We start from the raw sequence: 12,575 nt of genomic DNA on the forward strand, positions 1-12,575 counted from the left end.
GAAATGCCACGTGATTAGATTAAGACAATCATTTTTATATCTATCTCCGTGATTGTTTTCTCTCTGCCAAATCCTCAGAAGCACTGAACTCCACACGGAGCTGGCAAATGGAGCTTCTGATTGATTGAAACGTACAGGACGTTGCCAGAGGGCCGCATAGTTAAAATAAAATATACATACAGGATACAAGAGACTGCCGCTCTCAGCCACTGTTAAGCTAAGCAGGGCTTGTCATATGGAATTTCAAAATCAGAGCTTCATTGGATTATGTAATAATCTGCTGCTAAGTGTATAGTCGGAGGGCTTCTCCCCAGCCTCTGCCTGACTACTGCGAAGCCGTCCTGAAGTTTCTGAAAGGAACGGAGCTGCTCCGTGTGGGCACCTGATTCTGTCCTAGGAGCTTTCTCTTTTGTTGGAAGCTGGTGATTTAATTAGCACCTCTTTGAGCCGAGGTGTTCTTCTTTACCTGAGACAGGGCCTTTACCTGCAATAACGGCCACCTGATCTTTTGCATGAAGCCAGAGGTGGCTCTTTGCTTCTCAGAACTTTGCAAAACCTGTCAGGGGCTCCCATATGACTCCGCGGTGCTCTTTATGTGAAATTATGAGACGTTATCCGATCCGAGCTGTTCTTTTGCTGCAGTGAGATAATTTCTGGAGGCGAGACACCTGGCTGGCCTCGAGTGGTGATTAATTTTATGTGTTTAGGGTGCAATCATCACTCAGAAAAGAGGTTGAGGGTCGGGATGATAGATGATGGGCAGGAAGGAGATGGCCCGTGGAATTGTTCTACATCATCGGTTTCTTCGATCGCTGGCAGAAGTTCAGAGGCAACTTCTTTGCGTCTGCCCAGAATAAACAAAGCTACCACTGACTTTGCAGAGTTCCGTTCTAAAAGGAGTTTGAGGACCACAGTATCCGAGCACCTAAAGCTGGAAAGGTTTCCACTGGCTTTTCAGATGTGTCTTCAAAAATAACATGCGTCAGTCTGTGGTTTGCATTTTAAGGATGTTTGGGGATCTTTGGGCGCAGTGGATGCTGTGGTGTGCTAACTGGGTGCCCCTTCAGGACAGAGGTGCTCGTTTTCTGCCCCCCATCAGCCCCATCCCTCCCTGGAGTGACGGTTGCTAATGGCTCACAACTGCTTCCTTCTCTGGGGATTTAAGGGCACACTCTCAGCCCTGCCTTGCAAAGGCTGTACCCCCTCCCTGTCAGCTCTGATTCAAAACCTGATCAGCGCTGGGTCTCCAAAGCCCAGCTTCTTTGTCTCAATTTGGAACATCCCTGGAGGATCATCCCCAACATTGTGCTCCCTGCCCCATCGGGTGTGGTCTCTGCAATGCACCACTCCCCATACCCTCTGCCAGCCTCACTCCCCAGCAGGTGGTGTTTCTGAGAACATACCCTTTATGGGACTGTCCATCTCAGGGTCCATTTCCAGAAAGCTCGGCCTAAGAAAATGCTCCTAAAATGATGACAGTATAGGGCTAGATACAATTTGGTCCCCAAAATCGATAACCACATTTAAAGAAATTCAGCCAATGTGACAGATACGCAATGGTATCCATATAACATATATCCATTTCTGCAACTCTGATGACAGACTGAGCTCTGGTTAAAGCTAGCCTCTTGAGCAAGGACGTTACTGAGCAACTACTAATCAGCAAAATGATGTATGGAATAAAGTAAACACTCCAAAAGCATTTTTGCCCAATCAAAGAGATTTAGGGGAAGGGATGCTTATACCAACCAAAAGGGAAAAAAAATACCCGTTTTGTACTTCAATTAGCAAACAATAATTTGGATAATTGGAAACAAATGTTTCTTCTTTTATCACATGTATTCCTCAGTTCTTTGCCCAATGCTGTCCCCTGCAGGGTAGAAGAAATCAAATCAGAAGAATCTGAACCATTCACAGGCCAGGAATCCCTGAGATCACAGCTGAGGGAGAGGAAGGTGGGGTCTCCGAGGCTGGTCCTTCCTATCTAGACCACCCCCTGCTCTCAAGAAGATGCCACGGTTTCCTGGAATAAGAATTTTGTAGTCAACATGCAAAGAATACCCTCTGGAAATCATTTCTGAACACCCACAGCCAGCTTCCTGGATTCCTTGGTTAAATATGAGAGTATAGACCATTTGCTTCTCGAAGGGCTGGTGGTGTTTTGAGAAATCAGCCAAACCAAGCCGGAGGTCTGCAAAGCAAAAGCCCTCTCCACTGGGAGGGGACATTCCTTTTTGAAGATGTAGGAAAGACTTGAGGAAATGTTCCCAGCTCAGGTCAGGTCAGAAAACCAGGGACCAAAAAAAGAAAGAAAGAAGAAAACCAGGGACCCTGTACTATTCCTTCAGGAACTATTGTTCCTGAAGGCAGCTGCTCTCTGAAGTGACGAGTGGGACTGGGGATAGGCTAATGGAGGACCAGAAAAGACCAGGAAGCTTCACTTCGTCTTCTCCAGAAAAGACCAGGAAGCTTCGTTTTGTCTTCTCCGAGCATCAAAACTGCAGCCTGCATCAAGCTGTCCCTCTCATGGAGAATCTGCTCTTACCCTGGCTTCCCCAAGAGGCACCTGCTGGGAAGGAATGTGCTATTTACCCAGGGTAGAGAGATTGATTTCAGGAGTTTTCTGTGTTCTGGGGTGCAAAAACTAAACTCTAAACCCAGTATCTGCTCACATCTTCATCCTTAGTTTTCTCTCAACATCCAGCCAGCTTCCTCTGATTGTCTGCCCAGTCTCTGTACCTGCAGATGAAGATGAGGATGAACATAGTAACGATAAAACTTTATCTAAAATGGGGCATGTTGGGGCTCCTGAGTGGGTCATTGGTTGAGCATCTGCCTTTGGCTCAAGGCATGATCCAGGGGTCCTAGGATCGAATCCCATTTCAGGCTCCCCATAGGGAGCCTGCTTCTCCGTCCACCTATGTCTCTGTCCCTCTCTGCATCTCTCATGAATAAATAACTAAAATCTTTAAAATAATAAAATTAAATAAAATGGGGCATGTTAGAACTTCACAGCAATGTCACAAGATATCATTATTCTCTCCTTTTACGGATGAAAATACTAAGACTCAAAGTCAAACCACTCAACCACTGTCACACAGTCAGTAAAGGTGGAATCAGGCAGAGGGCTCCAGCTTGCTGGGTGTATGTGGCTCAAAACCCTTCCTCACCCACACAGCAGATGCAGGGCAGGGGGGTGTGGTTGGCCAAACTCCACCATGAAAAATGTAAATCCATTTGAAGTCAGGAAGCCAACATTGTTTTCTTAGATCCTGGCAAAGAGGGGAAAATGGTGGTGAGATTCATTTACTCATTCGTTCAACACTATCGTAGAACCTACTTTGTGTCAGTCCTGGGCTGGGGACATGGAGTCAGTCATGGCTCCAGATTTAGAGGCACTCACAGTGTGACTAGGAGAGGAAGGTCTGTAGTCTTAGGGATTATGCCTCCTTGCACACCCCCTGCCACTCTGAGGGGTCACTGCACTGGCTGGGGCCCAGCTCTGTCTGATAAGCCACTCAGTTGTGGAGTGAGCATCTGGCGGCTGCCCTACATTTTCTACTCGTGGAAACTTGTGCATCCATCTGTTTCATCTCCAGTATCTCATCTTCAGTCATTTTCTGAGCCTCTTTTCTGAACTTAGATAAATAGGCCTCATTCAGAGAAATCATGTCACAAGAGTTGGCAGCTCTGGCCACCCAGTGCTGTCACTGGTCCCCAATGCTGGGGACACTGGAATGGGGTGGGAGCTCCCCTTCCCACTGGTCCCAGAGTCTCTTCACTAGCATCTCCACTAGGTCCCAATGTTGTGCCAACTTTGCACCAAGGAAGCCTCAGAAAGCTCACAAGGAACTTACAGGTGAGTTGTCTGAAAGACACAAGATGTGAAAACCCTGGCCTCAGGTGGGATTTGGGAGAGATCAGGGGCAGGAGGGACCTCCTGTCACGTGCAAGGCCATCAGGGGAACAGAATGTTCAAACTTTGAGAAACCCAAGGCCTGGGAAGACAGAATCGTGGCCAAGATTGGCATCTTCATTCATTTATTTGATCCTATATTTATTCATTCCTGAACTATTTATTGAGCTCCTTCTACAGCCTTGGCCCTGTATGAGACATGGGTCCTGCCCTCATGGAATGTTGGGAGGATAGGCATTAAGTAAATAACAAGATAAATGGCAGCCCCAAGGTGCTCATCCTTAGCCCTCTGGGCAGCTAAGCCCCATGCTTTTCCTCCCTTGCCCAGAGAGGACTGGTTTCTTTGGGGAGCAACAGCCTTGGGAAGGGCACCGTTGACCTTACTGTCTATCACCTAAACTCTCTATCTAAGCAAAGTACCTCAGTTCTTGAGCATCTTACCGCCAACCCCCTCCCCAGCCCTGAGTCCTTTAAGATTCCTGAGTCACTATTTACAAAGTCAGTAGCCCTGATTTGTCCACTTGTCCTCTGTTTATGTGCACCGGGGTAGTTACTACAAATAGCACTGTTCAATTGCTAACAAGGCATGGGGACTTTTCATTTCCCATAGTGAGAGCCCTCTGGACTTACAAACTTGATCTCACAGCATAGATGCCCATAAGCTCATAGCTTTCAGGAGGAGGCTTCTAACACTCTGCTTTATACAAGTTTTATTTTTGCTACCACAATAAGCTAGTATGTCAATTGCTGTGTCCCATGAACTGCATCTATGATCATTAAGAACTTTCTGGAGTTAGATTGATGTCGGAAACATTGATCTCCTTCACTGGAAGCCTTCCACATCCCATCTGTTAGATGCTTTGACCTTTTTCTTAACACCATTAAGAGATAAAAAGTTAATCTACTGAAAAAAGATGCATGACCTTTCACAAGACAATGGGTACCACTGCACAGACTCCCTCCATTGACGAATTTTACATTCAGAAGTCAGGCCGTATGTGTACCCGAACAGGATAATTGTGAATAATATCATGGCACGACCAGGAAAGTCTATATCCCATCTAAAGTGGCCACAATTAGGCAAAATGAACTTTGAGGAAGAGAATCAGATTATCTTGTCAGGCCACTGCCTGCATTCATGACCAATCACCTTCATTCACAAACATAGACATTGACATGGAACCTGGTGTTTGCTAACAAGAAACTGTTGGCTATGGTAACCCTTAACTAGGATCCAACAAACCAGAGTCCTCTCCATTCAGTTCATTCACTAATTCGACAATTATCTGTTGAGCACCTGGTGTGTACTAGACACTTCTCTAGACCCTGGGGACATAGCAATGAAAAAAGTTGAAAGTTCCTGCCTTCAAGGAGCTCATATTCTAGTTGAGAAGACAATAAATAAGATACAATAAAATATAATTTGCATATAAGACAAGTAAAATGTATGGTCAAATAGTGATGAGCCCTAAAGAAGAAAGGGCAGAAGGATAGGAATATTTAGATATCTGAATAGTGGGAAGTTGAAAATTTTTAAAGATCTATTTATTTATTTTTAGAAAGTGAGAGAGTGGGGCAGAGGGAGAGAGAGTCTCAAGCAGACTCCCTGCTGAGCACGGAGGCTTACATGGGGCTCAATCTCACCACCCTGAGATCATGAGCCAAATCAAGAGTCAGATGCTTAACTGACTGAGCCACTCAGGCGCCTCTGAAATTTTAAATGGGGGACCAGAGAAGGAGTATTGGGATTTTTCTTTGTTCATTCTTTTTTTCTCAGAAAGGCAGGAAAAAGATAAGTTCATGGCCAGGTCGACCCATGGCAGATGCGCATTAGCCAGTCTCTCCCCTTTATCGCTAGAGGTCTTTATGATACGAATCATGTTTGGAATGAACAAGCTTACCAAGTACTCCCAAGATCAAGGAAATAATCTTTCTTTAGCCAGTGAAGCAAACAAACAAAAGCACAGATTCTACAGGGATTTATATAACAGTGGTTGACCAAGGTGAGTCATAAGTAGCCCAAATGCACTTAAAAACAGATATACTTAAAAACATAACAAATATAATCTCTATATCCCATCCTCAGGCCAAGGTAGAAGAGTTGTATAAAATTAGTGAGAACCTGACATGTGGGTCACCACACATTCACCTGTGAACTGTCACACCTATTCCCCATCCTTGCTCTGCTCTGAGCTGTGGGGCAAAGGCTGACCGGTGCTGGGCTGTTGGGTAGTTTCTAGTAATACTGGCCTATGGGAGGTGCTGGAGGTGGAGGGCGGCAGGAAGAGAGAAGTCACAGTATCTCTCCCTGCCTTCCTGCTTTGAGTGGGCTCTCTGTGGCTCTATCTCCAGCCTGGCTCGAACCCCTAGAGGACAGTTCTCCTACCATGGTTCTCTTCCTCCTGGGTAGCACATCCTTTCTGGTCCTGGCTCCCTCTGGGTGCTCAAGGGGACATCACCTCCTGCTCTGATAGTAAGGGCAGCTTCCTCCCTTCCTAGTGTTAATAACTAGGTTGCCCCGCTTCCCCTGTTTGCTCTTGCAGCTCCTCCAACAGCTTTGGTTCGCTGTGTTACATTCCCCTAAGAAGACACACAGATGGCCAACAGGTATATGAGAAGGTGCCTAACATCACTAATCATTGGGGAAATGCAGATCAAAACCACAATGAGATATTGTCTCATACCTGTTAGTATGGCCAGCATCCAAAAGACAATAGGTTAAGTGTTGGGGACAATGTGGGGAAAAGGGAACCCTTGTGTCCTCTTGGTAGGAATGTAAATTAATACAGACTCTCTGGGAAACAGCATGAGGTTTCCCCCCCAAAATTAAAAATAGGGCTACCAGATGATCCAGAAATTCCACTTTTAGAAATATACTTGAAGGAAATGAAATCATCTCAAAGAAGTATCTGCACCTCCATGTTCACTAAGGCATTATTTGTAATAGCCAAGACATCGAAACAACCTGAGTATCCATGAGTGGGTGAATGAGTAAAGAAAATGTGATATATATACATATATATGTATATATATCTCCATACACTCCATGGAATATTATTCAGCTGTCAAAAGGAAACCCTGCCATTTGTAACAACATGGATAGATCTTGAGGGCATTATGCTAAGTGAAATAAGTCAGAGAGAGAAAGACAAATACTATATGATTTCACTTATATGTGGAATCTTAAAAAAAGAAAGAAAAATGCATTCATAGATACAGAGAACAAATTGGTAGTTGCCAAGGCACAGAGGTGGGGAGCACAGGGTGGGGGATAGTAAGCAGAACAAGTGAAGATGGCCAAAAGTACGAACTTCCAGTTATAAATTGTTCATTTTTGTTGTTCATTGTTCATGAACATTGTTTATCCCCCCAGGATGCCATGCACAGCATGGTGACAAAAATGAACAATACCCTGTTTATATTTGAAAATCGCTAAGACAATAGGTCTTAAAAGTTCTTATCACAAAAAAGAAGGTTTATAACTATGTGTGGGGAGGGAGGTTAATTTACATATATAATGAGGTATATGTTTTCATGTTATATACTTAAAATGAATACAACGTTATATGTCAATTACATCTCAATTAAAAAAAAAAATCCACTTAACTGAACTACCTGATAACGAGTTCTGTTTCCCAGGTTAGACCCTCATGTGAATGGAAACTGGCTTCAATACTGCCAGTCCTGGCCATTGAGAGATCTCTGCATAAACTCTCTGAGCCTCCCTGTAAACTAGAAAAAAAAAACAGAAATGAAAACAAAAAACCAGAAACACGAATTTACCATAGGCCACTCCTGTGAATTAGTGCTCTATCGTCCCTGTTTACCTGCCATCAACATTCTCTACTGAAGGGCTCATCTTTACTCCCCGAGTACTGGACACATACCAGGCTGCTTATCTTCTCTTTGTAAAGATAGTCCACCCCTTTATCCCTTGGTCCCAAACCCTTGGGCCAGTGCCCTGGGTTCATGGGGACTCCTCATCCTTCAGGGCACTGCTCAGATCCACACAGGGAAGCCGAGGGCCACGTTGTTTCTAAAACCTCTCCCTCTTCCTATTGGATGTCACCAGCTTCTTCATCAGCATCCCTGGGGCTTCCAGAAATGCTAGGCAGCAGTCATATTTATGACTTAGATGTTTGGGGATGCGAAAGATACCAGTGCCCAATCTGGCTCTCTGGACGCTGGCTCTGGCTTACCCTCCTTTCTGTTTCTGGAAGAGTAAGGATTGGCTGCCGCATGAATGTCTTTTTTCTCAACACAAGAAAAGCTCAGATTTCTCCACTGCCACCTTTCTCCTTTCTCAAGTTATAGTCTGAGGATCATCAAGATTGAATACACTCAGCTTATCACAAAAACGAAGATTCTTGGGCTTTACATTAGACCTACCAAAGCAAGCCCCTCTAGGATTGTGTCTTGAGAGTCCAGATCTTAACTACTCTACCCCCTAGCGTATTCTTATGCATACCGAAGGTTGAGAATTTATGTGCCATAGTGTTTCAAAGTCCCAGACAAGGGCCACAGACACCTAATTGTTTTGTGTGCCCAATTATCACTCCATTTTCTTCAGAAATTCTTCCCTTATCACATGGGGGAATCATTTAGCTATATGACCATACACCATGGCTCATAGTTGTTGGGTCCTTGATTGACCCAAACTAGACCAATCAGAGACCCTCCTTGGGCTTCTAAAGTTGAGAGCAGGAAAGATAGGCAGACCATCTCTGGGGATGGCATACGAGGCCTGGATCTGTAAGTGGCCACTTAATAACACATCTAGAAAAGGGCACATAGAGAGAGAAAGAGAATGGGCATACCAAGCAGAATTTAAGACACGAGGAAGTCCTGCGGGCCAGGTGTGTTTCTGCCCCTTGCATGGTTTGGTGGGTTGTTCAGTCGGCCTGCACTGCACCGACGTCTTTGGATTCTGGGAACGAGGAAAAGCCTCCTTTTACCTAAGTCACTTAGAGTGGGGTAGAACTTTTAGCAGAGAGATTTCACGCCATCTTCCTTTTTTTAAAAAAGATTTTATTTATTTATTTATTCATGAGAGAGAGAGAGAGAGAGAGAGAGAGAGAGATTGAGAGAGGCAGAGACACAGGCAGAGGGAGAAGCAGGCTCCATGCAGGGAGCCCGATGTGGGACTCGATCCCGGGTCTCCAGGATCATGCCCTGGGCTGAAGGGAAATGCTCAATCACTGAGCCACCCAGGCATCCAGGGCCAGAGATCTTAAGGATGCCTGAGCAAAGAGACTATACAGACAGCAAATAAACATATGAAAGGATGCTCCACATTGTATGTCATCAGGGAAATGTAAATTAAAACAACAAGATACTACTACACACCCGTTAATTAGAATGACCCAAATCTGGAATGCTGGCAACACCAAATGCTGGTGGGCGTGTGGAGCAACAGGAACTCTCATTCATTACTGCTCAGAATAAAAATGGTGCAGCCACTTTGGATGACAATTTGGCAGTTTCCCACCAAACTAAATATACTCTTACTGCAGGATCTAGCAATCACACTTCTTGATGTTTACCCAAAGTTACTTGAAAACTTATGCTCACACAAAACCTACACATGGATGTTTGTAACAGCTTTATTCATAATCACCCAAACTTGGAAGGAACTAAGATGTTCCTCAGTAGGTGAAAAGAAAAATAAACTATGATATATGCAATATTATTTAGTGCTAACAATAAATGCGATATCAGGCCATGAAAAGACACAGAGAAACCTTAAATGCATATTACTCAGTGAAAGGAGCCAATTTGAAAAAGACACCTACTGTATGATTCAACTGTATGGCTTTCAGAAAAAGCAAAACTATGGCGATACTAAAAAGATCAGTGATTGCCAGGGTTTGGTGAGGAGGGAGGGATTAATAAGCAGAGCCCAGAGGCGTTTTAAGGCAATGAAGACACTCTGTGTGATACCATGGTGATGGACACACGTCCTTATACATTTGTCAAACCATGGATTATACAACACCAAGAATGAACTCTCATGGAAGCTACGGACTCTGGGTGATGAGGATGTGTCACTGTAGGTTTATCAATTATAACAAATGTGCCACTCTGGTGGCGGATGTTGATAATGCACGAGGCTCCACATGTGTTGGGGCAGGAGGTACATGGAAATTCTCTGTACTTTCCCCTCAATTTGGCTGTGAACCAAAACAGCCCCCCCCCCAAAAAAAATTGTGTCTTAATTTAAAAACACCAACTGACAAACAAAAAAAAACCTTATGGAAACCTACCACATGCCTCCTACATTTGGTTATCTGAAAACTATACCTTTCATGTACTTTGAGAGGCGTATGTTAAAAAACAAAAAAACAAAAAACCCCACCAACGACACCAGCACAAGTTTCACTTGGGAATCTGTGATCCTGGAAGAGCAGCTCTTTCTGAGTAGACTCGCCTCCTGTCCCAGCCATCCATGGTACGCTGTGGTTATCCACACCCAACCGGGCCTTTGTGTGACCCCCGTGGGGAGTGGCTTGGCACACAGTAGGCCCTCACGAAGTATTTGTTGAAGCAAGAAATAGAAATCTCCCTTGTGGAACCACCTGCATTCTCTGAGTGAAGACACCTTCCCATATAGCAACAACATAGAAATGCAGCCCCGTGGCTGAGGCCATGGCGGAGGGGGCTGGGGGAGCTGCCTTGGGGTTTCAGCTGCCACTCGGGGGGCACAGTTGGCCGCCTCGGTGCCAGCCTCAAGAGTGAGAGCAGATGGGAAAGTCAAACACAGGATTTCAGAACTGTAAACTGTTTATCTGTGAGCTGAGGAAACGCATTCATCGCCCAGGCAGGCCACCAGTCCAGAGTTCCTTCCTTCCTCAAGGGCGTCGTGCAGTTATTTTTCCCTCGGTGGCAGCGTGAGCCCTCGCTGGGTGGGAGGGTGTAGACGGGCTGTGCGCTCTCGGCCCAGGAGCCGGGGCCAGCCAGGGCGGGGTGGCCGCCCGCCACCATTAATTTTTAGTGAATGAGCGTCGTAATTCTAGCTGACACCGAGATCATGTGCCTGACAGCCACCTCCTGGGCCACCGTGGGGCTGGCAGAGCAAGAAATAAAACATCAGGAGGCTCCAAAGCATTGTCTGCTGGGAGGAGAGAGTGAGGGTTGGGACTGCAGTCGGTGGGTGCCAGAGCAGGCCCGAGGGGACAGTCCTGGAATTTACTTCCTGTGGGTGCCCGGGAAGGGGGGCAGAGTGGGGCCCGTGCACAGACGGGGTGGCTGGGACACTGCCAGGGCGACGACAGGGTGTGAATATATGAAGAAGGGCCCTGAGCCTCACAGAGCTGCCCTGGACCCCTGCCCCCTTCACTCCCTTACTGTGAGACGAGGGGCCTCTCTGGGCCTCTGGATGGTCCCCTGTAAAACAGGACAGTAGAGCCCTGGCCTTCCAGCCTTCCTTGTGAGGATTGGATGAGATCCCTCATGCATGGCTCACTAGGAGCGCCCAGTAAGGTCCCCCCCAGACCCTCAAAACACCCTTCCACCTCCTCCTCTCATGTCTCCAGGCGGCTGTGCTCCCTTGTCACTCTTAGTACTCAGAAAGAGACACCACCCTGGAGGGATAACGGATCTGGTTTTTTCTATCACCTCCTAACTTGGGGCAGGCCCCTCCACCTTCCTGAAGCTTCATTTCATCACCATGAAACAGGGACAAGGATCCCTACCTTTGAGGGGGCTGTTGTGAGCCTTACTTGAGAGAGCGGATGCAAATGGCAGCATGCTGTCAGGCATGTTTCAGGCATCAGATATACAGCAGGAGCAATAACTATGATGGTAGATGTTATTATTGACTGCTGACAGTTGGCAGAGGCCCCAAATAATTTCTCTCTGAGGGCAAGGCCTTGGGCGTGGAGCAGTACCTGGGCGAGACCATAATGCGCAGGCCTTGAAACCCTAATAGGACAGGTTACACAGACACTTGGTATTCAGACTCTCATTCTAGCCTCACAAAAATCTTATTCATGGAGATTACTAATGGTCACCCCTACTGGACACATGAGATCACTGACACTTACCAAGCATGTTGCTGTGGGGTCCCAGGAGATGCGGGGAGGTGAGAGGCTCCAGACCTGCCTACAATCTTGCAGCCCAGTGATCCTTCCACTATCACAGTGGCTCACAACCAGGGGACATCTGGCAATGTTCAGAGACATTTTCGTTGTTGTTGTCACAACGGGGAGAGGAGGTGCCACTAGCATCTAGTGGGCAGATGCCTGGGATGCTGCTAAACATTATTTAATGCGCAGAGAGCCTTCACAACAAAAAATTATCCAGTTGTGCCATGGTTAAGAAACTGTGAACCACCTCGTAGCTGTTCCCAGTTGGTTTCCTGACCAACGGAGCTCAGGGGGCAACGGAAGGGACACAGAAGCCAGTGAAAGTGCTGGACGTGGTGCCCATACATCTCACTTCCCCCTCCCCAAACTCAGACACTGAAATCTTATGGACCAGCTCTGGTCTGAACAGTATTTTCAAAAATATGTGTTAGTTGTGATGGTAGTCATTAGTTCTACTCACCCTGAATTCCCAGTTCTTCTCGTTGGCACGTGTGAGGCTGCCCTTCTCCGACCCTGCAAACTTAGAGGTGGCCACGTGACTAGCTCTGACCAATGCCGTGTGAGCAAAGGTAGTG

General features: G+C 46.2%; 1 long non-coding RNA gene across 2 annotated transcripts in view; it reads right to left on the reverse strand.

Moving 5' to 3' along the window:
* Nucleotides 1-12,271, reverse strand: part of LOC112660604 (uncharacterized) — a 57,048-nt gene extending 44,777 nt beyond the window's left edge. For both annotated transcript variants that reach the window (XR_004813949.2, XR_003137098.2), the window contains exon 1: nt 11,959-12,271. This is a non-coding gene — a long non-coding RNA (uncharacterized LOC112660604). The remainder of the gene's footprint in view (nt 1-11,958) is intronic.
* Nucleotides 12,272-12,575: the final 304 nt, after the last annotated feature.

This window comes from Canis lupus, chromosome 2, assembly GCF_003254725.2.
Source record: "Canis lupus dingo isolate Sandy chromosome 2, ASM325472v2, whole genome shotgun sequence".
NCBI lineage: Eukaryota > Metazoa > Chordata > Mammalia > Carnivora > Canidae > Canis > Canis lupus.